The sequence below is a fragment of the Alexandromys fortis genome, unplaced genomic scaffold, assembly GCF_014885135.2.
Source record: "Alexandromys fortis isolate MF-2015 unplaced genomic scaffold, M_Fortis_MF-2015_v1.1 scaffold_47, whole genome shotgun sequence".
NCBI lineage: Eukaryota > Metazoa > Chordata > Mammalia > Rodentia > Cricetidae > Alexandromys > Alexandromys fortis.
In genome coordinates, this window is record NW_026067957.1 from 5,091,383 (window position 1) to 5,115,101 (window position 23,719).

General features: G+C 49.4%; 1 protein-coding gene across 1 annotated transcript in view; it reads right to left on the minus strand.

Annotated features, from left to right (window-relative positions):
- The window catches only part of Tmem63c (transmembrane protein 63C), a 58,920-nt gene extending 42,908 nt beyond the window's left edge, over window positions 1-16,012 (minus strand). Inside the window, exon 1 of the mRNA XM_050152505.1 lies at window positions 15,877-16,012. The gene's annotated coding sequence lies outside the window, so the exon portion shown is untranslated. The remainder of the gene's footprint in view (window positions 1-15,876) is intronic.
- Between the last annotated feature and the right edge of the window lie 7,707 nt (window positions 16,013-23,719).

Sequence of the window (23,719 nt, forward strand, 5' to 3'; positions counted from 1 at the left end):
CTTACTATGTTAAAAAAACCTTCCTTTTTAACTAGACAAAAGGGGAAATGCTGTGGAATAATCATCTGTACACTATAAATATATATTTCTCTTATTGGTTAATAAAAAGCTGACAGGTCAGTGGCCAGGCAGGAAGTATAGGTGGGATAGCCAGACACAGAGGGCTCTGGGAGGAGATGCCAGATAGCTGTTGAGGAAGCAGGATGTATAGAAAATAAGGTAACAAGTCATGAGGTTTGTGGTAAAAAGAAAAAAAAAAAACCAAAAACCTTTGTGGGCTATTTTAAATGTAAGAGTTAGCTAGAAACAAGCCTGGGCTACTGGCCAAGCTTTCATAATTAATATTAAACCTCTGAGTGGTTTTTTGGGAACTGGCAAGAGGGAGAAAAATGTCCAACAACATACTACAATCCCAGACAGGGCTTCAGTGGGGAACAAGGAAGGCTTGGGAGTTGCAGGGAAGAGTAAAAATGATAGCTCTCCACCACCTCAGGCCAGCACTGGAGAGAAAGAGCTGCTCTGACGGGCTGCTCCAGGACCTCCAGTACCAGGAGCTGAGGGAGACCGAGGAGTTGGGGTTCTGTGCTACTAGAGCCCAGCGCTGACGATTACTCCATGCCCAGTAACCTTAAGTAAGGTTGCCATGCCTCTGCTTCCCCAACTGTCAAATGAGACGGTGACAGCAACTGACACATTTCACAGGGCTGTTGGGAGTTGAGAGAGTGGAGATTTGTGGGTCCTACAAAGCAATGCCTGGAACTTGGCAAGCATCGTGTAAAGTCTGTAACAGGAGAAGCAGATGTGACGTCCCGGGGGGGCACAGGGCTGTCATCTCAGGAGCTGGAAGGGATGGAAGGTGGGGGTGTAGGGGAAAAGAGCAGGAGATGCGGTGGTCTGGGAACTAAGCTAACTGGCAGAAGGAGCATTAGACCATGGAAGCTTTGTTTTGCTGTGGGCAGCAGGCAGTGAGTGCAGCTGGTCAGAGTGCTGCGAGTAAGCGGCTGCTGAGTGCTGAGCCTTAAACAGGACATTTATACCAGCCCCCCACCCTTCAAGGTTCAGGGAACATTGTAATGATGGGATGGAAAAAAAAAAGAGCCAGAGAATGTGTTGCAAAATGCTGTCTTTGGACATGGGCTGCTGTGGGAACCCCTTCAGCCAACAGCCTCATCCAGTACTTACCAACACAGCAGCTATGGCGACTTGCATAACACCTGAATAAGACCAAGCCAGTCAACATTCCAGCATGGGAGGGCTCACCCCTAGCTAAGGAGCTATTGGCAACTGATGGCTGCTGAAGAGGGGAAGTCTTCTTTTCTCAGGAGTGTGGCCACTGGTAGGCTGCCCATGCTCTGCCCACATCCATGCACAAGCAGGAAGCAGTGACCAGACTCAGTTTAAAAAAAAATAAAGGAGGATATGAAGGCAAAGAAGGGAGGTTTTAAGGGTCCCAAAGGGAGTAGGAAAGGGATTTGGAATGTAAATAACGAAGATACAGTGTATATGAAATATTCAAAGAATAAATAAAAATATCAGTTTTAAATATTCTTTTTGTAGGGGCTGAGGACACAATGAGATTCACCTTGAGAAAGAAAGGAAAACACAAAGTTCACATTCTACCCCCTGAGTTAGTGTCAGGTAAGAATCCACACTGCCCTCCTCTCAACCTACTGAGATGTCCTGGGTTTTATTGTCTACGTCAAGGTCGCTGACTAACCTAGCATCATTGACATCGAACACAACACACTTCCTTCACAAGCCTGAACATCAGAGTGACAGCAAAGGCATCCCCCAGGGTAAGAGAAGCAGCCATGGGAACCATCCCTAGCTTGAGGTCCACTTCTGCAGGAAGCTACAGTTCTGCTGACGGCCACTTGGGGGAGCCCATGCCAAAGCAGAAGGTACTTGATGGTGACAGCCCCGCCCCGCCCCACCTCCACCAGCCACACACATCTTCCCTACCCCATGACCACAGGCCCTCTCTCTCTCTCTCTTTCACACACACACATACACATACACCCACAAGTCTAAGTCCAAACAGCCAGTGGTAGCCAGGGAGTGGGATGGATGAATGACTGTTTTACCCATCAATCCATCCAACAAGATGGATCTGGAGCAGGAGAGATGGTTCCGGGGTTGAGAGCACTTCTTATTCTCCCAGAGCCAGAGGACGCACAAAGAAGCTCACAGCCATCTGTAACTGCACTTCCAGGGGTTTGGATAGCTTCTTTAGCCTCCACGAGCACCAGGCACACATATGATGCACAGATATACAATACAGGCATAACACTTATACACAGAAAATTAAAATTTAAAAAAGCGCGCAGGATGAATTCACCCCATCAGACATCTACTCTTGCCAGGCCCCATGCAGATGTCATCCTTCTCAGGGAATTCATAGCCTTTAGGAACTGGAGAGAGAATTATGGGATGACCCTCAGCTATGAGATCCCAGCGTAAGCTTGGTGTTGGGAGTGGGGGTTTCTACCCAACATTATAGTCAGTTCAGGGTTTCAGCTCCATCTGGCTGACCTGCAGGGCAGGAGCGGGAAGGAAAGCGAGAATAGTTTACCTCTCCCACCTTGTCACCCAAGCTCTCAAGCAGCAGGCAGAGGCAGTGAGGAGGCTGTTGCCATGGAAACCTAAAGCAGCACCCAGCCTTTCTCCATGCCTAGACTTGCATTCTTTCTTCATCTTTATAATAACCCCAAAGGACAATACCCCATTACCCTCCTATCCAGATGGGACCCTAAGCTAGCTCTTGGCTGTAAAGGAGGGGTACAGAAAGCTGAAGTGTTAGCTCTGCAAAGGGTTAGCTCATCTTCATCAGGGATGAAGGGAAACCTGAGGATTGTCGAGATACAGATGGCTGGGACACTAACCTGGTGCATTCCCAGAGAAGCAAGTATTGGGGAACATGACTCTTTGGACAATAATCCCATAGCAGAAGAGAGATGTTCAAGGGAGTGGAGAGAATTTGGCTACCTGAAGCCAGGACATCTAATTTAAACTCTGGATCTATCCTGGCAACCAACCCTTCTCTCGCTGAGCCTCAGATTCAGCACCTGGAAGACGGGCACAATGGCAGCAGTGCCCCCACAGGGTTACTGTGACGGTGGAGGAAGATGGTTCATACATTCCCTTTTACAATGCTGAGAACCACAGCGGCTCTCAGGATTGCCCAGTGCCATCTTCATTTCATCAGCTCTCTGAGGTGGTGCTGAGGACCCTCCTGAACCAGCCAGCGCTTCCTTCCTGCTACTCCCATTCTGTTTCAGGACAGGAGTGAGGAGAGATGGGGAAGGGGAGTCCACTATCCCTTAAACTGCAGTCGTTGGGTAGCCATTGTCTCTGCTCTTTCCACGAACAAAAATCAAATTACATTCTTGATTTGGGGAGAGGCGATGAGAATGCTGGTCTGTGAGGCAGGTTCCCTCCATGGTCGCACACTGTCTGAGGGAGAGGGACCAGCTCCCTCCTTCCATTGTGAAAAGCAGGATGTTCTGTTGGCCTAGGTCTTCTCACCCTAAGCCATCCTCAGCTTACTCAGGGACAGCGTCAGAAGAACCAGCTTTGCCTCTCTCCCTCCAGGCATCCAGACCCACCGCTGCCCTAGCAAGCCACAGCGGCTCTCTGCTCTCCATTACGATGACCCAGACACTGGAAGGTAGAGCCTCAGGAGTGAGCCCAGATTAAAGTGGTCTGGGGTGGGGATGGGGGCTAGAGAGACGGCTCAGGGGTTGAGAGCACTGACTGCCTTTCCAGAGAACTAGGGTTCAGATTCCAGCATCCATGTTGGGCACCTCACAGCTGTCTGATGGATCATTCTATAGCCCTCATAGCCCTCTCCTGGCCTCCATGGACCCTTGAACTCATCTGCATGCACTCATGCACAGGTACACACAAGTACATATAATCATAAATAAAATCAATCTTTAAAAAAAAAGACAGTCTAAGGAGTTCTGTGTAGGGGCTAACTTATTGATTGCTGACATTTACTAAGCATTAGCTCTGGGCCCATCGTTTCCATTTAAGCAATACTTCATTTAACACTCAGGGACCCTAGGGCACCAGAACCAGCCATCCCAGGAAGAGAAGTATCAAAGCCTAGTGAAGTTAAAGTCAACCAAGGTCATGGGCCTAGAAAGAGGTAGAACTGGTTCTCAAGCCCAGGTGTGTTATTACCTTCCACTGGGTTGGCAGTACTAACAGAGGTGTAAGAAGGGGATGACCTTGCCCAAGTCCTATTCCAGGAACAGAACCTTCCCAGACTTTCAAGGGGATGCAGTGTAAGCATGGCGGACAGAACCAGGAATCTAAGATGGCCCAAAGCTGATAGCTGTGCTTCCCAGCACTGCTCAGGGCCTGGTCACTGTCAACCTCCCTGTACCCAATGAATCAGCAGGAACTGGCCCATAAGGGGAGCATTTGGGCTCAGATGAGAATCACTGTAGTCACAAGTCAGGAGAAATGGGCAGCCAATACATACACACACATACACACACAGAGACAGACATGCACACACACAGACACAGATATGCACACACACAGACACACACACATACACGAACACATGTGCACACAGATACACATGAACACACACATGCACGTGCACACACACCCCACCACCACCAGCAGCGTGCACAAAGCCATAACTCCTGCCTGACCCCACCATGTCCTGGTCTTCTCTGCCTTTTCAATAATAAGCCCCCCTTTTTCCCTAACAGTAGGAAAGATCATCTCTCCTGGTTCAGGATGTAAACAAACAAATTGATTTCCAGCCATGTGAACTCCTCCCACTTCCTCTAGCCTTTGGATCTCCTCTTCTCCCCATCACCCCTTTCCAGGTAGCCAGCTTGGTGGTTTCAGCTGACTCTCATTGCCAGTAGGAGCAGAACTGGTAGGGGAGTCACAGGAACTAGGGGCTCTGCTCCATAGCTCTCCACACCTGCCATGTCGGCTGGCCACAAATCTTACCTGAGTTGAGCCTGCCCTGCCACAAATTATCTTCCATCTCCTAGGACTTTATGGCCAAGGACAGTGTGCTCAGTGTACAATGTGATGAAGCTAAATCTCCCGCAGGTTCAGATACTTGTCTAAGCCTGGGAACGGGTGGGTTTGGGAATGGGTGGAAGTGGGAACTTGGTCTTCTGGCACCCCATTTAGAACTTTCGGTGACCTCACAGCCTTTTGGAGAGGGCAAGAGGCTTTGAATCAGCTGGAAGGTGTTTGGAGAACACTACCACTCCTGATCTTACAAATGAGCCAGTTTCTGTGTGCAGAATGGACGGGTGGCCACTCACTAAGATTCCTAGGGTTGTCTGCATATAAGGGGTTGTGGATACCTAAACATTTCCTGCCTCTACCTAAATAAGAGTTTGAGATTCATAGATAAATGATGGCAACCCTGTGACTTTGGTGTCTGCGTGTGTGTGTACGTGTGTGTGGAGGGGGTATCTCAGAATACAGGTCCTTTCATATTCCCATGTTTCCTCTCTGTTCCATCCCCGCTGCTCTGACAACTGATAGTGTAGAGCTTTGCATCTCTTCCTGGGATCTCCAAGCTCTGATATTTTCCCACAGTCTCAGAGGCCACACCACCCCAGAGACTTCCTCATTGGGTACCACACTTGCCTTCTGCCCCCTCCCCACTCCCCTGCTGCCACATATCCAAGAGCTCTCTGCCCTACTCTGCAAACCATCTACTTCTGGGGTGAGCCAGGAAATTCATCTCATTGTGGCGTCCTGTGTTGAGGTCTAGCTCCCACCCTGCTCTCTGGAGCCTTCCTTTAGATGCCAGGCCTGGTCTGTACCCTCTACACAAATGGCTCTTGCTACTGTCGCCTAATGTTGGCCTCTCTTCTATGCACACAAGCAGTCAGTTTTTTTTTCAGAAACGTCTATGGGATGTTCAAATAGCAGACGCCATTTCTTTTTCTTGGGCTTTCCCTAGAGCCCCTACACTGACCAGCATATAGTAGACTCAGTGAAAGATGGCCTTTCTTCCTAACCCACACTCAGAGAGAGAAAAACAGCTGCACTTTTTCTGCAGGCTGCATCTGAGTGCTGCATTTTTTTGGTCCACCCACATCATGTTGTGTGTTCCCAAGTCTCTTCCCCAAGTTATTGTACAGAGTAGAGGGAGAACATAGTTCTGAGTAGAGGCGGGATATTTACCAGCTGCCAACTAACCTCTTTGTTGTTGGTGGTGGTGGTGATGGTGGTGGTGGTGGTGATGGTGGTTTTTCAAGACATGGTTTCTCTGTATAGCTCTGTAGACCAGACTGGTCTCGAACTCACAAAGATCCGCCTGCCTCTGCCTCTTGAGTGCTGGGAATAAAGGTGTGCACCACCACCACCTGGCACCATCTAACCTCTTGATAGTCAGCATTGTCTCCTACGAAATGGAATTCATTGTCTGCCCTGACAGGTCCCAGGTGAGTATGAAGGCTAGTTAAGAAGACGGTGCACAGACGGTTTTTATAAATTGTAGGAACCACAAGTGTTAGCTGCTGTCTTTGCTACCCTGTTGAAATATGAGCGGCCGGGGCTGCGTCCCCAACACCCCGGCCGCTTGGCTAGCTTATGCCCGAAATAACAACACACAAACTGTATTCATTTAAAGACTGCTTGGCCCATGAACTCTAGCCCTTACAGGCTAATTCTCGCACCTTGACTAGCCCATTTCTAATCATCTGTGTAAGCACCCCAAGGTGCGCTTACCGGGAAGATTCTAGCCTCCGTCCATGCTGTCCGGGAGCAGAGTCTGACCTCACTTCCTCTTCCGCCCAGAATTCTATTCTGTTTACTCCTCCCACCAATGCTTTAACCTATGAGGCCAAGCAGTGTGTTTATTACTTAACCAATGAAATCAACAGATTGATATATGACACTCCCACATCACTACCCTGTTCCAAAGATGAGGCCATCCTCTTCTCAGAGGCTCCTACGTGTAGGGTGAGTGGACCTGGTGGTACCGGCTTGCCAAGCAGAGGACCTGCCGTGTGGGCAGCCAGTCAGTGCTGAGTCCATCAGTAGATCCCAGAACCAGGGACAGCACCAGGCAGCCTAGAAGGTTCTGAGACAGTTTCTCTCCACCAGAGATTATGGGAGGGTCATGTTCGCTTACTGGCATCCCTGGTACCATAATAAGGATGGCAGTTGGTGTTTAGGAAGTTCTACATGCTACTCACGATGCCAGGCTTTTTAATGAATCGTTAACACATCTACCAGATTGAGTGTTAGATGCTGTAGGTGACCCTTGGCCTCCATACATGGTTCCTTCTCATGTGCCTTCCTATGTTGAAGAATCTGGAAAGCTAAAAACTACAATTCCCATGCTCCATTGCAGCTGGGGCTCTAGCTACCGATAGGTTCAGAGATGGTACCAAGGCAGAGTGAGAAGGTGGAAGGGAGCAGGAGCCTGTCTTCCTTAGGCTGGCAGTGATCCTTGGAGAAGAGGGGAGGGTGGTTGGGGGCAGATTCATCTTCTGGGGAGATGGGGTATAGAGAAAGGCAAGTGTCACAAATGCATAGGGAACTTCCTGATCCTAGGTTGCCATAGAGCAGATAGGAGCCCAGTGGCCCCAGGAACAGTCCTCCTGACTGTGTGATATATGTCTGTTGGGCCAGTTCTGCTCTTCTGAGAACCAGTGTCTACCATCTTGGTCATTTTGAAAGCATGGAGTGCCTAGTATTAAATACATACACATTAAATAAAGAAACCCTGAAAATGCTTAGAGCATTTCTGTGTCCTGTGCAAAGACCGGCTAGATTCTGTCCTCTTGAAAAGGGGAATCTTGAGTCTGAAGAGCCTGAGAGACTGGCTAGGTCAGGGAACTAATGGCAGTGGAGTGGGCAATGAGCCCCAGGGGAAGGACTCAGCAGCCCCTCTGAATCACACTGTGACCCACAGTCAAGATAGAACAGCATTAGAGGGGAAAAAAAGCCCAGACTCAAGACAGAAGTGAAATTAATGGAGAAACGCCAAGCTATTCTGGAATCAAACCCCAGACAGAGAAGGAAGAAGGCAGGAATCCCTGTGATGCGCCAGGTGCAGTCTTTTGTCTAGCAGCCTTTATCCCTCACAAGTGCCTAAGAGCAACACCTGAGCTGCAAGAGTCTGCGCTCCATTTCACAGGTTGATAAACTGAGGCTAAGTCCTAGCCCACAGTCACAAAGCTGGGGGGAATGCAGGACCTGTGGCAAGAGAGGGAGTCAAAGCCAGAAGCTATGGAAACTGACTTCCCCCACCCTGGGGTGCCTCGCCCTGCCAGGAAGTCCTCAGACTCTTGTCATGCCAACCCAGGGGCCAAAGCCACTCAGTCACAGCAGCCACCGTGGCCAGGCCCAAGTTGGACAGGGCAGGACAGGAGGTGAAGCAGTTGTGGGGTTTTCAGACTAGACCTCCAGCGGCTGGACTGCAGCCGGGGAAGACTAAGAGGAGGGGCTGACACCCTGCTTGTGTGTGTGATGTGCATTCAGAAGAGCAGAATGTACTGACGTTCTAAGACTAGAGGATCCTGGGTTTCGTTATTTTAAATTTAAGGAATAGAGAAGAAAAATAGGTTAAAATTATACCATGTTCTTTCACGGGTCTTTACATTTTTTTCTGGTTAAAAGGAAAAGCTAAATGAACATGTCCTATTGTATGTAGTATTGTGAAGGGAAGCCTTGTTCTAGTCACAGGCATTGCTGGTTTTCCTTCATCAAACCCCTGCCACCCCTCAGGTATTCTGCCAGTTGTAACTTGTCAATGGGGAAGGGCCCTGGTGGCTCTGGGCAGCTGATCACAGGAAGATCAAGTCTGCTCAAGCCACCCCTCTCTTCCTACTACCAGGAACCCCTCTTTCCATGCCTTGGTTCTCACAGATAGATGCCCCTGCTCAAATGCCTTGGCATCCTCTGGCTCTTTGGTACCCCATGCCTATTAAAATGCCATGTTGGGAGTCAGCACAGTGCAACACCCTCCAGCATCCCTCCTGGAAGCTCCTATGTCCCCTTTACCCCCCCTACGTTAATCACTCTGCCCTGAGTTCTCCATGTAGTAAGAAGAATCGGGAATGTTCTCTCCCTTCCCAAGCTCATTCCAGGAGAGGCTTGAGACAGATTCTTGCTAAAAGGCAGTTAGAGCGTGGGAGAAGTCTGCCACAGTGCACAGCTCCCAGACAAGGACCACTGAGCCCAATCTGGAGTGTTTCGGAGTTTTCCTGGATAGGGTGGTGAGGGAATCCTGTAGAAGGGCTTTCGGCTGTACCCGCTATGGAGAGTTCTGCCTGACACTGAGACTTTATTTAGCTCAACTTCCTCTTTTTCATCCATTGTCCCCCAGATTCTCCCTTCAATTGTATAAGCGGCATCCCTTCCCCCTACAGCCCCAGGGCCTTGCCATACTTTAGACTTCCTGCCCAGGTGCTCCCCCTGCCACTGCTAACTCATTTTTGCTACTAACCTCGGTTTAATATTTATTTCTTTGGGGGGGGAAATCAAGTGATGCACCATGTCCTACCTCAGGGCACCTTGGAGACACACAGTGGAGTATGCACTCGTGGGTCCCTAAGGCTGACTCACTGGGTCCAGCCCTAGCCTCTGCCGTGTATTAGCCCCATGACTTTAAGTAGGTTTAAATGGATGCATTGACATCACCTTCCACACTGGGCAGCTGTGAGGACTGAGGAAACCAAGTGAACCACCTGCACACTGCCCAGCACATTCGGGGTGATGTGTGGTTTGCTGTGTTAGGACCTCGTATCTTGTGTGATACTCACAAGCGGACCTTTCGCATGGCTGGCTCCCCCAGGAAACAGCAGATCCCTTAATGACACAGCCTGAGCCCTCGTTGCTCATTACAATCTCTCCTGTCTGGATAGGGCTGGAGGCTTTGCAAATATTTACCGAAGATGAGAAAGTCAGGAAGCATGGCAGAGGGACTTGTTTGGCCTCGGGATGTCAAACCCGGAGCATATGTCCTGGAAGGGACCTTGCAAACATTGTCATCTAAGCTACTTCTCCCGCAGCCGCTGACCCGTAATGCTGTAGACTTCCCGTCTCAGGCTAGGCAGCCCCTGCCTACCCTGTCCCTCGGGGCTTGGCTAGAACCTGCTCATGGAGGCTTCTGTCTTGATTTAGAGAAGGAGAAATGTGGCACATCTCCCATCCGAGGGCGGTCGAGCAAATGCATTCACCACTGGGCAAAGCTGAGCCTCCAGCAAGACCCTGAGTTAGCCCTATAATTCTCGTCTCCATAGCAACAAGTCTGGACTACACTTTCAGCCAGCAAGACTGGGCAGCTGCTCCGTTCCTCATCAACAGGGGAGTAAAGACTCCAGGGTATGGTTCTCTCCTCAGCCTCTAACTCATTAATTCTTCAGCGTGAGTCCAGGGGAGGGGGGTAGACGGTTGGAAGGGAGGAGAGGAATGGGAAGGAATCACAGAAATGCAGCGGGGTAGGGTCTGATCCGAGAGTCAGCTGCTGCTACAGAAGGATAAAGGCTGCCCACAGAGCGCTGCCCACAGCAACCAAGTCAGCAACCAGATAAGATGCTGTTGTTGACATCCCCTCCATCTCCTGCAGCCAAGATGAGCTCTGACCATCGAAGGGCTCCACAGCCGAAGGCTGTACCCTAGTCCCACGCAGACTCAACCGGCTGGTTACAACTCTCGGCATCCACCTAGAGCCTGCCTACTGAACCCCCGATCTGTGCCACACTGAGCACTGAATTGGGAGGCGAAGGCCAGCCACACGTGGCAGGACCATTAGTCAGCATGCCAAGTCAGGTCAGGAGAGCCTGAACCCCATAAGTAGGCTTTCAGGTTTGAGAGTAGCCGCTGGATGGTCTAGGGGCAAAGCGTAGTACAGACAGCATACAGAGAGAATGCTGGGCCCTATGTACCCGCCTGGGGTACACTCCCCACTTCCTTTCAGAGAGGTCACAAGAAACTGCCAGCAGTTTGCGTTCAGGGTGGGGAGGTGGTGGCCACAGCAGCACAAGGGACTCACTGGTCTGTTTTTCTCCTTGTCACTGTTTGAATGTATGATGAGGTACATGTTGAGCCACTAAAGGTTCTGGAATGGCAGGTCTGGGAGGCAGTATCCCTAACAATCCCCTGAATGATATCCATGGTATGACATTCCAAGAGCCGACCACCGAATGCACAAAAGCTCAGGGGAGGCAGCAGAGGAGGGAGGCAGTTGTGGGTCCAGATTGTGTTCAGGCTCCCTAGGGAGTTCAAGTCCCTAGATGGAAATATGCCACCCTCAGATGAGATGAAGGCCCGGCTGAAGCCCATCCCTGGGCTCTGGCTCCATCTGTCTAAATAGGCCAGAAGCCATGTAGACTGCCTCAGGGGTGCTCTGAGAGCAGCTGCCTGCTAAAAGCAAGCTGTTCCAGTGAGGGTGGCGGAAGCCAGATGGTTGAAGATGCTGGTCTGGTTTATACGGCCTCACGGAGCATCAGAGAGGCTGGAACTCACGAGGGTCCTGAGAATCACACGTGTGGTCTGGGGCCTCTCTATCTACAGATCTGGGGATAAAGGTCAGCCCTAGAGGGGAGCAGAAACAAGTGGCCGAGGGGCCATAGCTCTTAAAGCCTCCAGAAATTGTGGTGACATCCACACCTCAGTCCTCCCGTTCGTGTATGGTTGGGGGTGGGTCACTGACCTCAGTTAGAGGCAGGCCCAGGCCAGGGGCCAGGCTCCTTCTTGATTTTGCTTTTCCTTGACTGGAGGTTCAACAAAATGGCTCAGACTGAGAGATGGAACCAGAGGAAACAGGCTCTGCCTAAAGCCAGAGGTGTTTTAATTAAACTCAGAGAGATACTATCCGGGATTGCTGAAGGGAGTAGCAGCTACTTCTGGAGAAGAGACACCCATCCTCCTGCCTGTGACAGTCTAAGTAAACCAGGGTGATTTTTCTTCCTCTCTTCCTTGTCCATTTCCCTTCCCTTTTTTCTGTTCACATTTCTCTCCTGCCTTAGGCCTTCAAGCGGACCCAAGGCTCACCCTGCTTGTCCCACTGCCTTTAATGACGGACACAGTTCAGCTCGTATTTACTGAGTCAACACCTGCTGGAGGTGGAGGAGCTCAGGCCAAGGCCTCAGCATGTACCCAGGTGGCAGATCAGACAGCAGCTCTGAGCCAAACCCAGTACAAAACAAGGTATCTGCTGAAGCTGTAGCCTCGGGGACCATGGGGGCAGAAGGAACTCCTAAAGCAGAGATTCCGCCCTGACAGAAAGCAGTAGAGAGAAGGGACAAATGGGAGGAGGAGGGAAGTAGAGAATAAAATACTCGCAAAAGACAGGCTTGGCTACAGAGGTAGAGAGAAAAGGGTCTGCTGAACTAAAGGAAACCTGACAGACCATGACGTCCAAGACAGGCTGGCTGACTTGTGCTTCACGGTGTAGGTTGTGCGGAGCCATGGAAATATTGGAGAAAAGGCATGGCATCGTCTGGGCTAGGATTAGGAGGGTTTCTAGATCTTGCTCCTGTCCTAAGCTCTCATGAAATCGCTTGATTCTGAATCCTGAGACCCACCAGGGACTCCCAAGGTGAGCAGTTTGGGTCTCGAGTGCTAAATTTTTGGTAACATCTGCCTTGGTGACCCGATTTTTCAAATTATCTGCTATAATTTTAAATGTCTATTCATATTTAAAAATCACGAATAGGTGTGTGTCCACATGTGAGCATGTACACAAGAGTTCAGGTGTCTGTGGGGGCCAGCGGCACCAGATCCCCTGGAGCAGGAGTGACAGGTGGCCATAAGCCACCTCACATGAGTTCTGGGACCCAAGCTCAGGTCCTCTCCAGCCCCCTGGAGGCCCGACTTAAAGACACAGCTCTGAGGCATTCCACAGACTCCTTTCTTTCTCTGGGTTTTTGTTTGTTTGTTTGTTTCCATATTATATTACATTTTCTCCCCCTAATATAGGTTATCTGCCAGGCCTCGTGGTACACTCCTGTAGTCCCAGCACTTAAGAAACTGAGGCAGGGGCTGGAGAGATGGCTCAGTGGTTAAGAGCATTGCCTGCTCTTCCAAAGGTCCTGAGTTCAATTCCCAGCAACCACATGGTGGCTCACAACCATCTGTGATGAGGTCTGATGCCCTCTTCTGGCCTTCAGGTATACACGTAGAAAGAATATCGTATACATAATAAATAAATAAATAATTTTAAAAAAAGAAAAAGAAACTGAGGCAGGAACACTGAGGCTAACCTGGGCTACTCAGTGAGACTTTGCCTCTAAAACAGTAAGAATAAATAATGCAAAAGAAATCAATAAAGGTGAGCTGCGTGCTAGACACCCTGCCTTTCTCCAGCAGAGGGAAGGCCTAGGAAGACAGACTCGTGTCCAGTTGACATGCTTCTGACTTCAGTGCTCAGCCTTGGGCCCAGAACCCAAACACTCAACTGTTGTTGAGTTCGTTAAGGAAGAAAGCTTGCCCTGTGGGAACCGGCACCGCTTGGTCTGCTCAGTTTCTGGCACCGCACCCTCGCTTCCTGGGGCTTGGCAGTGCCTGAGGCTCCCGGTGGAGAAACCTCAGGGAAAAATCAGACAGATCTGTGTCACTTCCCTCCTTGCCTCTCACCCTGCCAGGAATCTTGGAAGCTTTGGGCTGATCCTCCTTCGCCCCCGTCTAAACCACCACTGTCGTCTGTCATCTTGGAATGGAGCCCGTAGCCTGCAAGGCACATTGTACTGAGGGAAAGTGAGCAGGCTGCAGGACGTGGCACAGAGAAGGAACAGCTTCGTCTGTGGGTCTGCCTGAAATGAAGCTGGCCCTGTGCAAGGGCGCTGGCTGGCTGACCCACCGTGGACTCTACCCTCTGCAGGGGGGATTATTCTCTCCATTTTACAGGTGGACAAAGAGACTTAGAGAAGTTCATGGTCGTGGCTAACCCCCGCCTCTGCACTTAGAAATGAGCTTGGTTTTAAATGCGGGTCTGCCCCACTCCACCAACCATCAGGCCTCCCTGGTGCGCAGCCTCTCCTCCTTGGGGATGCAGGGTTAATGGCACAAGCGTGCTCTGTCCAGGGTGCTGATCCGGTGTGCTCTCGGCCAAACTCCAGCCGCCTAGAGCTCCTGGAGCCAAGGACAATGACTTCATGTCTACCGCCTGGCCTGAACTTGAAGGAGTGTTGCACTCCCTGCCTGGTGTGGGCAGTGGCCAGCTGACCTCTCCTCACTCTGATATGGACAGGGCTAGAATCTAGACTAGGGCTACTGTACTTGCAGTCTCACGGACCCAGATGAAACCAGAGCCACCCTTATCCAGCGAAACCTGCAGCCCAGCTCATATCCAGCCCTGCTCACGTAATGGCTGTGGGTAAGAGGCAGAGCTTGAATTAAACCCTCAAGCTGGCTGCATGTGGTTACACCCCTACTCCCCGGGGATTCAGTACACCCCTCTCCCCTGGAGGGCAAAAATGCTGTCTCTATAGACAATATTATTTCCTTATAGTGTACAATGTAAGTACGATACATACAGTTTCTGCTTTCAAGGCCATTAAAGGGCAGGTTAGGGTACAGGCCACAGGGAGCCATGGAGGACTGCATGCCCCGGGAGTAAGACGGCTACTCAGGGCTTTAGGGAAGTTAATCAAGCATCTGAGTTTGACTGGGAGCGAACAGGCTTTGGTAATGAGCAGAGCTACTGTGATAGCCACTTACAGAATGCTAGAGGTTGCTTCCAGCACTTGACAGGCATTTATCTATTTAAACCTCAGTAACCTCTGAGTAACAGGATTCTACTGTTTCCCCCGTTTGATGGTTAGAGACTGCGGTGCACAAAGATGGTGAGGCTGACAGGTGGCTGCAGAGCCTTCAAAATAGTCACAGTGGCTTTCCACAGCCATCTCGAGACCTGAAGGGGGACAGAAGTAAGTGCTGCCTGCCGCCAGGCCACCTGGACCGCGGGGCTCTCCTGAGAAAGGAAGAGGAAGTCGTAAGGGCTACAGGAACGCTGAGCACTTGGCAAGAAAAGGAACTAGATCTAAGATGACACTAATGGACAACAACAACAATTTCAGTATTCCTGGACCACAGCCCATACAAGGCAGCCTTTTCCTTCATGAAGGAGAGGCCTTAGGTGCTCTCAGAGAGAGCGTATCCTATCACAGTTTCCAGGGCTGCAGCATTCTTTCTCCAAGACCCAATCTGTATTCTCACATCTAAAATAGGGAAGAAAGACTCCCCCTCGATGCTCACCTGCTTCTCAACACATCCTACCTTAGGGCGCCGGACAAAGGAGTGTGGGTTGGTTGAGATGATCATATGGTAGGGAAGAGGAAAGGTACCCGGGGGCAGAGGCTGGGCTGAGGCCAGCAGGAAGGAGGCAGCTGAAACAGAAAGCTTCCCATGTGGTTTCGACAAGATTACACCTGATTCCTCTGAGATATTCAATGCCAACATCTGGATTCACTGTTGATATTAAGTGGTGCTCAAGAAGTAAAGAGGGATTGAGTTGGATTAGCTCAGTTAGATCCCTTCCAGCTCCAGCGGTCTGAAGATATTATCCATCTTAATCCTTTCCAGAGTCAGGGAGCACCCAGAAGAGCATTGCTAGACCTGTCCTGAGCCTGCTCCCCATACCAGAGCAGCTGGGCAAGACCCTCCATGATTGGAGGACAAGCTGCCCACAGTCTCAGCCTTCCCTCGAGCCTCAGGAGCCTGAGCCCTCTGAGATAGTGCCCTGTGCAGAGGGCTCAAGTCCCTGCTGCCCCTGCCAGTCAGGCTGTAGTTAAAGCTGTCTATGCAGGACCTTTCTCAAGTGCTGACTGACCTACCACAGGCTGAGACAACCAAAAGGCCACATTCCCCAAGGTTGATGGGCTAGGGAGACCAGTGCCAGGGCTGTGGGATGAAGTTAGGGGCACTTACCTAGGGTGGCAGGTGTCGATGAGAGCTCAGGCTGAAAGGCTCGGTCCCAAGGCCTTCCTGTTCTCGATCAGTCCCTGGGAAGAGGTGCTTCCAGGTGACCCCGTGGTGTCTCGCCAGTTCCTGACCACAAGAGTAGTTCCTTCAAAGCTCTGTGGCAGAGGGACAACAGAACACTCTCAGGAGAGGCAGGCAGGGATCCCAGACCTCTGTAGACAGCTCCTCCCCAAGCCCTAGCTGGCCAGGTCCCTCCTAGATACAATGTGCTGGTCAGCATCTTCCCACTGGGCCAGCCCGGGGAGAGCTCTGGTAGGGTGAAGGGCATCTCAGAGGCCAATGGGTGCTCAACACACGACCTGAGTGAGCCATCCAGGCTGAGCAGAGGTAGATGGCAGGGATGGGAGCTTCAGCCTGGATACAGAGTAAAGCAGCAGGGCTGAGGTGGAAGGAGGGTATGCAGAGCCACAGCCATCTCTTCTGTCAGAGTCATCTAAGGAGACCTTACTGAAATGCCTATTGCAGGGCCCCTGCCTGGCCCACAAAGAACAAATGTCCAGGAAGGTGCCTCAGGATCTGTGTGTCCACATCTTGAGGTACGGGGAGAAATACTCATGGCATACACTGGGAGAGGCTAGACACGCCCGAGGATGAGGCTTTGTAAGTTGCATGGCATCCTCAGCCCCTCTCCTAAAAACAACATCAGGGGAGCCCAAAGTCTGCAGAGACTAGCCAGGGACTCTAGGCAGGTTGTATGACACATCTCCAGGTTTTATTTTCCTCATGAACAAAATGAAAGGAGGGACGGTCTCTTACGGACCCTTCCAGATCTGACATTGCCAATGAGAGAAGAGACGAACCCACAGAAAAGGGAACTTAGCATTCAGGGCCAGGATGTCATTTGGTGGCAGAGAACTTGCCCAGAATGCAGAAGGTCCCGAGTCTGATTCCCCAGAACTTCCAAGCAAGAAAAAGAAGGAAGCTCAGGGTAAGACATTTTACATAGCTTTCTCTCTTCACAAGTGATTTCTTCTGAAATACTCTTCTTAAATTCTGAAAACAACACGCTATGGAAAGAGTCCACTCGAGGTAACTACACAATGAACATAGACTTGAGCGCGCTGCCCTTGCCTTCCCAGGGCTCTGTTGCACCTCTGAACGTGAAGATAGTTAATGTCCCTGCTGTGATTTTCTCTGCGTTTCCCCACCTATGGATGAAGGTGCACCTTCATGTATACCTTCATGCCCCTGCCACCCTTTGCTTTGTTCGTTAATACACGTCACACATCTCTGCATCAGCACCTTCAGTTTTCAACAGTGTTCCACTGAATCAAGCCCTGCATGTCACATGAGTCTAACCTTGTTGCTGGACACTTAGGTGGTCTCTCCATCCCTTTCTGTGACTGTGTCTGGCTTTGAACTTGCTGTGTGGGTCAGGCTGGCCCTGGACTGGCCATCTTCTTATTTCCGTCCCTCAAGGGCTAAGATTATAAGTGCTGCATGCATCCGTGCCTGGTTTGTTTCCCTACGCTTGATGCAAGAAGCTGCAATACACATTTCTGGGGTTAGCTCTAGAACACCCTGGGTTGAAGGGTGTGCAGCGCTTACATTCTAATATACAAGACCCGACTGTCCTGCAAAATGAAGGCATTTGCAGAGCCCCAGCAGTACAGGCAGTTGCCAGTTTCTCTGCATCCACAACAGATGGCACAAATCACCATTTTAACTGTGTTTACCAGCATGCCTTATTCATTATTTTATCTAGCAAACTTCAGGATGGGTTTCACGATGACCCTTTCAGACACACCACTATATCTATTTCATTTCTGCCCCTTGTCCATTATTAAATTCCTTAGTTTGGGCAATATGAGCTGAACTCTTTATTGCCATCAGGTCAGACATTTCTTCTCTTTTCCTCCTCCATCCTCTCCTTCCTCCCATCCCGCCCCCCCATCCAGCAGTTCCCAAACACACACTTCTCAAGTACTTGTGACACATTCTCCAGCACAGAGTACACCATGTTTCAGGTAAAAGGTGTAGAACATGTTGCGGATGTAATGTACACCCACACACATACACACAAATACTCATGTGTACACACATAGACACACACACACTAAAAATCAAAGACATGAATAAATAAAATTTAAAGATAAAATAAAATAAATAAAAATAAAATAAAATAAATCAAAGACATAGCTGGGCTGTGGTGGCTCACGCCTTTAATCCCAGCACTTGGGAAGCAGAGACAGGCAGATATCTGTGAGTTCAATGCCAGCCTTGTCTACAAGAGCTAGTTCCAGGACAGTCTCCAAAGCTACAGAGAAACCCTATCTCGAAAAAGCAAAACTAAAACCAAAAAAATTTTTTTTTAAAAAATCAAATACCTACATTAATGTACTGGGTATGATGGTGTTTGCTGATAATCCCAGCACTCAAGAGGTAGGGGCAGGAAGGTCTGAGGTTCAAGGTCCTCGAGGGATATATAGTGTGTCAGCCTGGGCTACATGAAATCGTGTCTTAAAAATCAGGAATAGGGGCTAGCAAGACAGATCTGGGGTTAAGAGCACATGTTGCTCTTGCAGAGGACCTGGGTTTGGTTTCCAGCTGTTTCCCAACCATCTGTAACTCAAGTCCGAGGCAAGCCCTCTTCTGATCTCCTAGTATCTGGTGGATACCACGTATGCAGATGATGACACACACAAACAGCAAAACACTCAGATACATAAATTAAATTCATCATAAAAATTAATCAAGAGGGGGCTGTAGAGATGGCTCAGAGGTTAAGAGCATTAGCCACTCTTCCAAAGGGCCTGATTTCAATTCTTAGCACCCACATGGTGGCTCACAACCATCTATAATGGGATCTGATGTCCTGTTCTGGCAAGCCAGTGTACAGGCAGAGCACTTATATAAAATAATATAGATACAAAACATAAATAAAAATTTAAAAATTTAATCAAGAATAAGTAAATAAAATACAATATTGCATGATTCTATTTATTAATTAGCTTCCATGTTTTGTACCAATATTCGCAGATGAATATTCATTCTGCTATTTAATTTGTGAATTATGAGAATGTGTGCCTCACGCCAGCTGTACTGTGCTTTGTTATCAGCATGGTACCAGTTTCACAGAAGGGCCTGGGATCTCTTCCCTAAGACCGGTATGGGTGGTGATACTTAAATAACATTCCTACTACCCGGTCCTTGAAGGGTCAACAGACACTATCTAAACCTGGCTCTTTTAGGGTTTTTTTGAGGACTTGGTTCTTCCCATAATGATTGGTTTGTTTGGGTTTCCAGGTCTTCTGGTTTTAACAAATTACATTTTCTCAGAAAACTATTGTTTCAGCTGGCTTTCAAATGGATTTGCACATGGCAAACTCTAGGTTCTCTGTGTCGATCCTCATTTTCATGTGGGGCTTCTATTCGCCTCACTGCTTCACCAGCCCTCACGAGGTCAGCTAGACTTCAAAAGGTATCACACTAGGGAAGGAGAGACTGATTGCTCAGTGACTAAGAGCATGTGTGTTCTCCCATAGGACCCGAGTTCAGTTACCAGCACCCATATCAGGTGGCTCACAACTCCCTAGAAGTTTTGGGACTTCACAGACACCGTATGCATGTATATATACACCCCCCCATGGCAGATACACATATTAAAAACAAATCTTTAAAATAAGTGAATTAAAGTCATAAAATTACACAAGACAGTTTCTCCTAGGACCATGATTACTGTGCACACAGCCCAAATACAGAAGTGCTGAAATCACAGAGAAAGGGAAGTTGGTGGAGAAAGGGCTGCTCCATAAATACAAGGGACTCATCAAACATCTCAACGCTGCCTGCATGTTTTTACCACCCGGCCTGGGACACCCTACACTTCCTTTCCCCAGCTCTCTGCACGGGTTAAACCTGCCTCACCCACTCTTCCTTCAGCATTTAGTGGTCGCCTCCAGGACCCACCCTGCCTCCCTGGGAGGAGTTGGTGCCTTTCCTTTGAAAACAAAATCAATTTAAACACTGAAAAGATAAGCAAATAAAACCAACCCAATTAACAAATATTAACAAGCTATAATTTTCCCTTCAGATGATGTGTGAGTGTGTGAGTGTGCGTGTGTGCATGCTTGTGTGTGTACATGTGTGAGAAACAAAGTGTTCCTGACAAACCAGAAGTCATTGCCCGGAAGTCTCAGCTCCATTTCCCGAAGATCACCACAGGTGCTGACACTTGTTCACCTTATTAATCATATCGACCTGCTTTATAGTTTTATTGACCTTATATCATCACTGATGGCATTAGTCTGCAATCTCCTTTTGCAACCATTTTTAGATTTATTCATAGCTGTATAGAATACATACGCACCACACATATGTGTGGGCATATCAGTCTTCTCAAGGTATAATTTACAGAATATAAAATTCCCTGCTGGCTGTGGTGGCACACGCCTGTAATCTTGGCATTTGGGAATGGAGGCAGAAGGATCAGATATTCAAAGCATCTCCTTCCACCTAGTAAGTCTGAGACCGGCCTGAGCTATGTGAGATCCTGTCTCAAAAACAAAACAGAACAAAAACTTCAGACAGGAGTTGGTGTAGGAGGTCCTTCTGTCTATGTGTTGCTTTCATTGGTTAATAAAGGAACTGCTTTGGGCCTATGGCAGAGCTGTAGGGGAACAGAGCAAGGCAGAGAAAGCTAAATGGAATGCTGGGAGGAAGAAGGCAGAGTCAGGGAGACGCCAGGGAGCTGCCACCAGAGACGGATGCTGGAACTTAGTCAGTAAGCCACTGCCATGTGATGATACACAGATTAATGGAGATAGGTTAAATTAAGATGTAAGAGTTAGCCAATAAGAAGCTAGAGCTTCAGCTTCTTATTGGCTCTTACATAAAGCAAAGAAAGCCAGCCTACAATCCACAATCCCAGAGAATTTAGACAGCAATGCGGACACTAAGAGAGACTTACATAGGTCTAATCTACATAGGAAGTAGAAAATATAAAAAGACAAGATCTCCTGAGTAAATTGGGAGCATGGGGACCTTGTGGGACAGTTGAGGGAGGGAGGGGAGAGGCAGGGAGGGGAGCAGAGAAAAATGTAGAACTCAATAAATATCAATAAAAATATTAAAAAAATAAAAAAAAGTTAGAGCTAATGGGCCAAGCAATGATTTAAATAATATGGTTTCTGTGTGATTATTTCAGATGTATACTAGCTCGGTGGCCAGGAAAAACAAGCAGCCCTCCCTCCAACAAGAAGTGAGTGATATACATGTTTGTAATCCCAGCACTCAGAAAGCTAATGCAGGAGGATTGCTGCAGACCAGCCAGAGAGACATAGCAAGACCGGGTCTCAAGAAACTCAAACTAGAATAAAGTAATGAGATAAACAGCTCCCCATTCTGCTTGTGCTAACTTGCAGGCGCCACAGCTTCGGCTGTCCCTTCCATTATTATCAGTGTTGAAGCTACGGCGGCCGAGACCTATTTTTTGCATTTCAGGTGTTACTGCCCTAGATATCCCAGAGACTGACACCTTTCTGCACAGGCATGAGTGTCTCTAGGTCACTGCACACCCAGACACGAAACCATTGGTAATAAAGCACAGGCAGGTGCACCTCCATGTGTCCTTGTCAGAAGATCCCACCGTGGAATTCTACATTGCCGTCGTCATGGAATGTAATGATTATTTTCATTTCCCTGCCCTCCCCATGGGTTACCGGGGACATACGTGTGTGTAGGACTTGAGAACCCTAGGTGAGTAAAAGGATGATCTCACTGCCTAGCAAAAGAAACAGGCTCAGTGTGCAAGACCTTCCAAACCTCTTCTAGCTGAGACCCACGGAGGGCTTCGTGGAGGAGGTGGCAGGCACACTGCATCTTAAAAGGTCGGGAAAACAAACAGATGGGGAATGGAGACAGATCTGGGGTCATCTGTCAGAAAGTCATCTCTTCTTTCTAAACTCCACTTTGCCAAAGTCATACTAGGAGGGGAGACAAGAAAATCTGGGGGCGTCAGCCATGACAACACACACAACCTTAATCCCAGTCCTCGGGAGGCAGAGACAGGCAAGATCACTGTGAAGTCTGGTATAGGCAGTTCTACACAGTGTGATACTGCCTCAAAAAAGCAGAAAGAGGAAGAAAAGGAGGAGGTGAGGAAGAAAAGCTGGGGGCAGGGGAGGTGGTTGTGGGAACTTCAAGGTGATCAGTCATCTCTTCTCACACACAGAAGGGGACACTTTAAGCCTGAGTGAGGGCACAGCGTGGGAGGAGTGGTTCTGATTCCCGAGAAGGGAATTGGAAGGCTCTGGGACCAGTGAGGAAGGCCCGCCCCGCGACAGAGGTCAATTCAAAACTGACCCATGCAGTAAGAAGACAGAGTCCCTGGGGCACCTCACCTTACCCAGCCTGGCCTGAAAGCCTGCTTTCCCCAGCATGGGAAAGACCAGGACTGCTCTGGCCTGGCTTCCTTTCCTAGACCCACTGGAGGACTGTGGGATAGGGTTCCTCCTGCCCTGCCTCTCTCATACAGAGGCTACTGTCTATAGGACCTTGAGAAACTGCTGTAGGTAGGAGCAAGTCTAGGTCTCCACCTCTCCACATGTGGGGGGTAAGGAAGGAGTCCTATCCTTCCGCGTCTTTTGCTCTTGTGACAGGAACTGTCCTTCAGCTGCCCCAGCATTGGGCACCCTGCCCAGAGTGGAGGGGCAGGGACAAACCAGCAACCTTCACTTCCAAGTGCTTGGTTCTTAATCAGCTTCAGCAAAACCAACAACAGCACAACAGAGGTAAGCCTCCGACAACTGCATGATGGAGTCAGAGCCCTGTGTGCTGGAGACAGAGCGCTGTATGCTGGAGACAGACTCCTGTATGCTGGAGACAGAGCCCTGTATGCTGGAGACAGAATCCTGTATGCTGGAGACAGAGCCCTGTATGCTGCAGACAGACTCATGTATGCTGGAGACAGAGCCCTGTATGCTGAAGACAGAAACATGTATGCTGGAGACAGAGCCCTGTATGCTGCAGACAGACTCTTGTATGCTGGAGACAGAGCCCTGTGTGCTGGAAACAGAGCCCTGTATGCTGGAGACAGAGCCCTGTATGCTGGAAACAGATCCCTGACCCCTGTAGGCTGGAGACAGACTCCTGTATGCTGGAGACAGAGCCCTGTATGATGGAGTCAGATCCCTTGACATATGCAAGGCTGTGGCTCACACCACCTCCCACAGGCTCCGTTTTCTCCTCTATTGAGTGAAAGTTCACTGGATCCTCTTCTTTCCTGGAGCCTAGGGAGATTTCAGCAGTAATAACCAAGCACATGAAACCACGGAGCACAGAGACCTCAAGAGATGATCCCCGACCTGATGTCTGTGGTCTTCCCAGGTCTGGTCTAGTTCACTCCTGGACACTCATGAGCCTGGCCAGGAGGGGGCCCCTGACCCCTCTACCACCTGCTACCCACATGCCTTCCTTCTGGTTCCTGGGTGACTACTCCCTTCTCCCAGACCTTCAGGACCCGGAGCTGAGGTTCTTCTGAAGGAACCGTTTAATTCTAACGGTGCCTTGAGTAATTTACATGGCTGGCCCACCGTCACTAGATGTTTAATGGTGTCACCAAAACATGGCCTGTCATCCCAAAGGTCCCTAGGGAGTTGGTGGCTCAGAAACGAAAAGACAAGCAAATGGAAAGGGAACTTAGTGGCCAAGCACCACCCAGTCACTTCCTTTTCCTTTCCTGTATCTTCCTGAGGACTCTACACAGGGCAGGGAGTTCCCCAGTACTGCAAATGAAGACTCATCTTACAGAAAAGAAGAGAGTGGGTAACAAGGCCGGTGGGTGGGAACC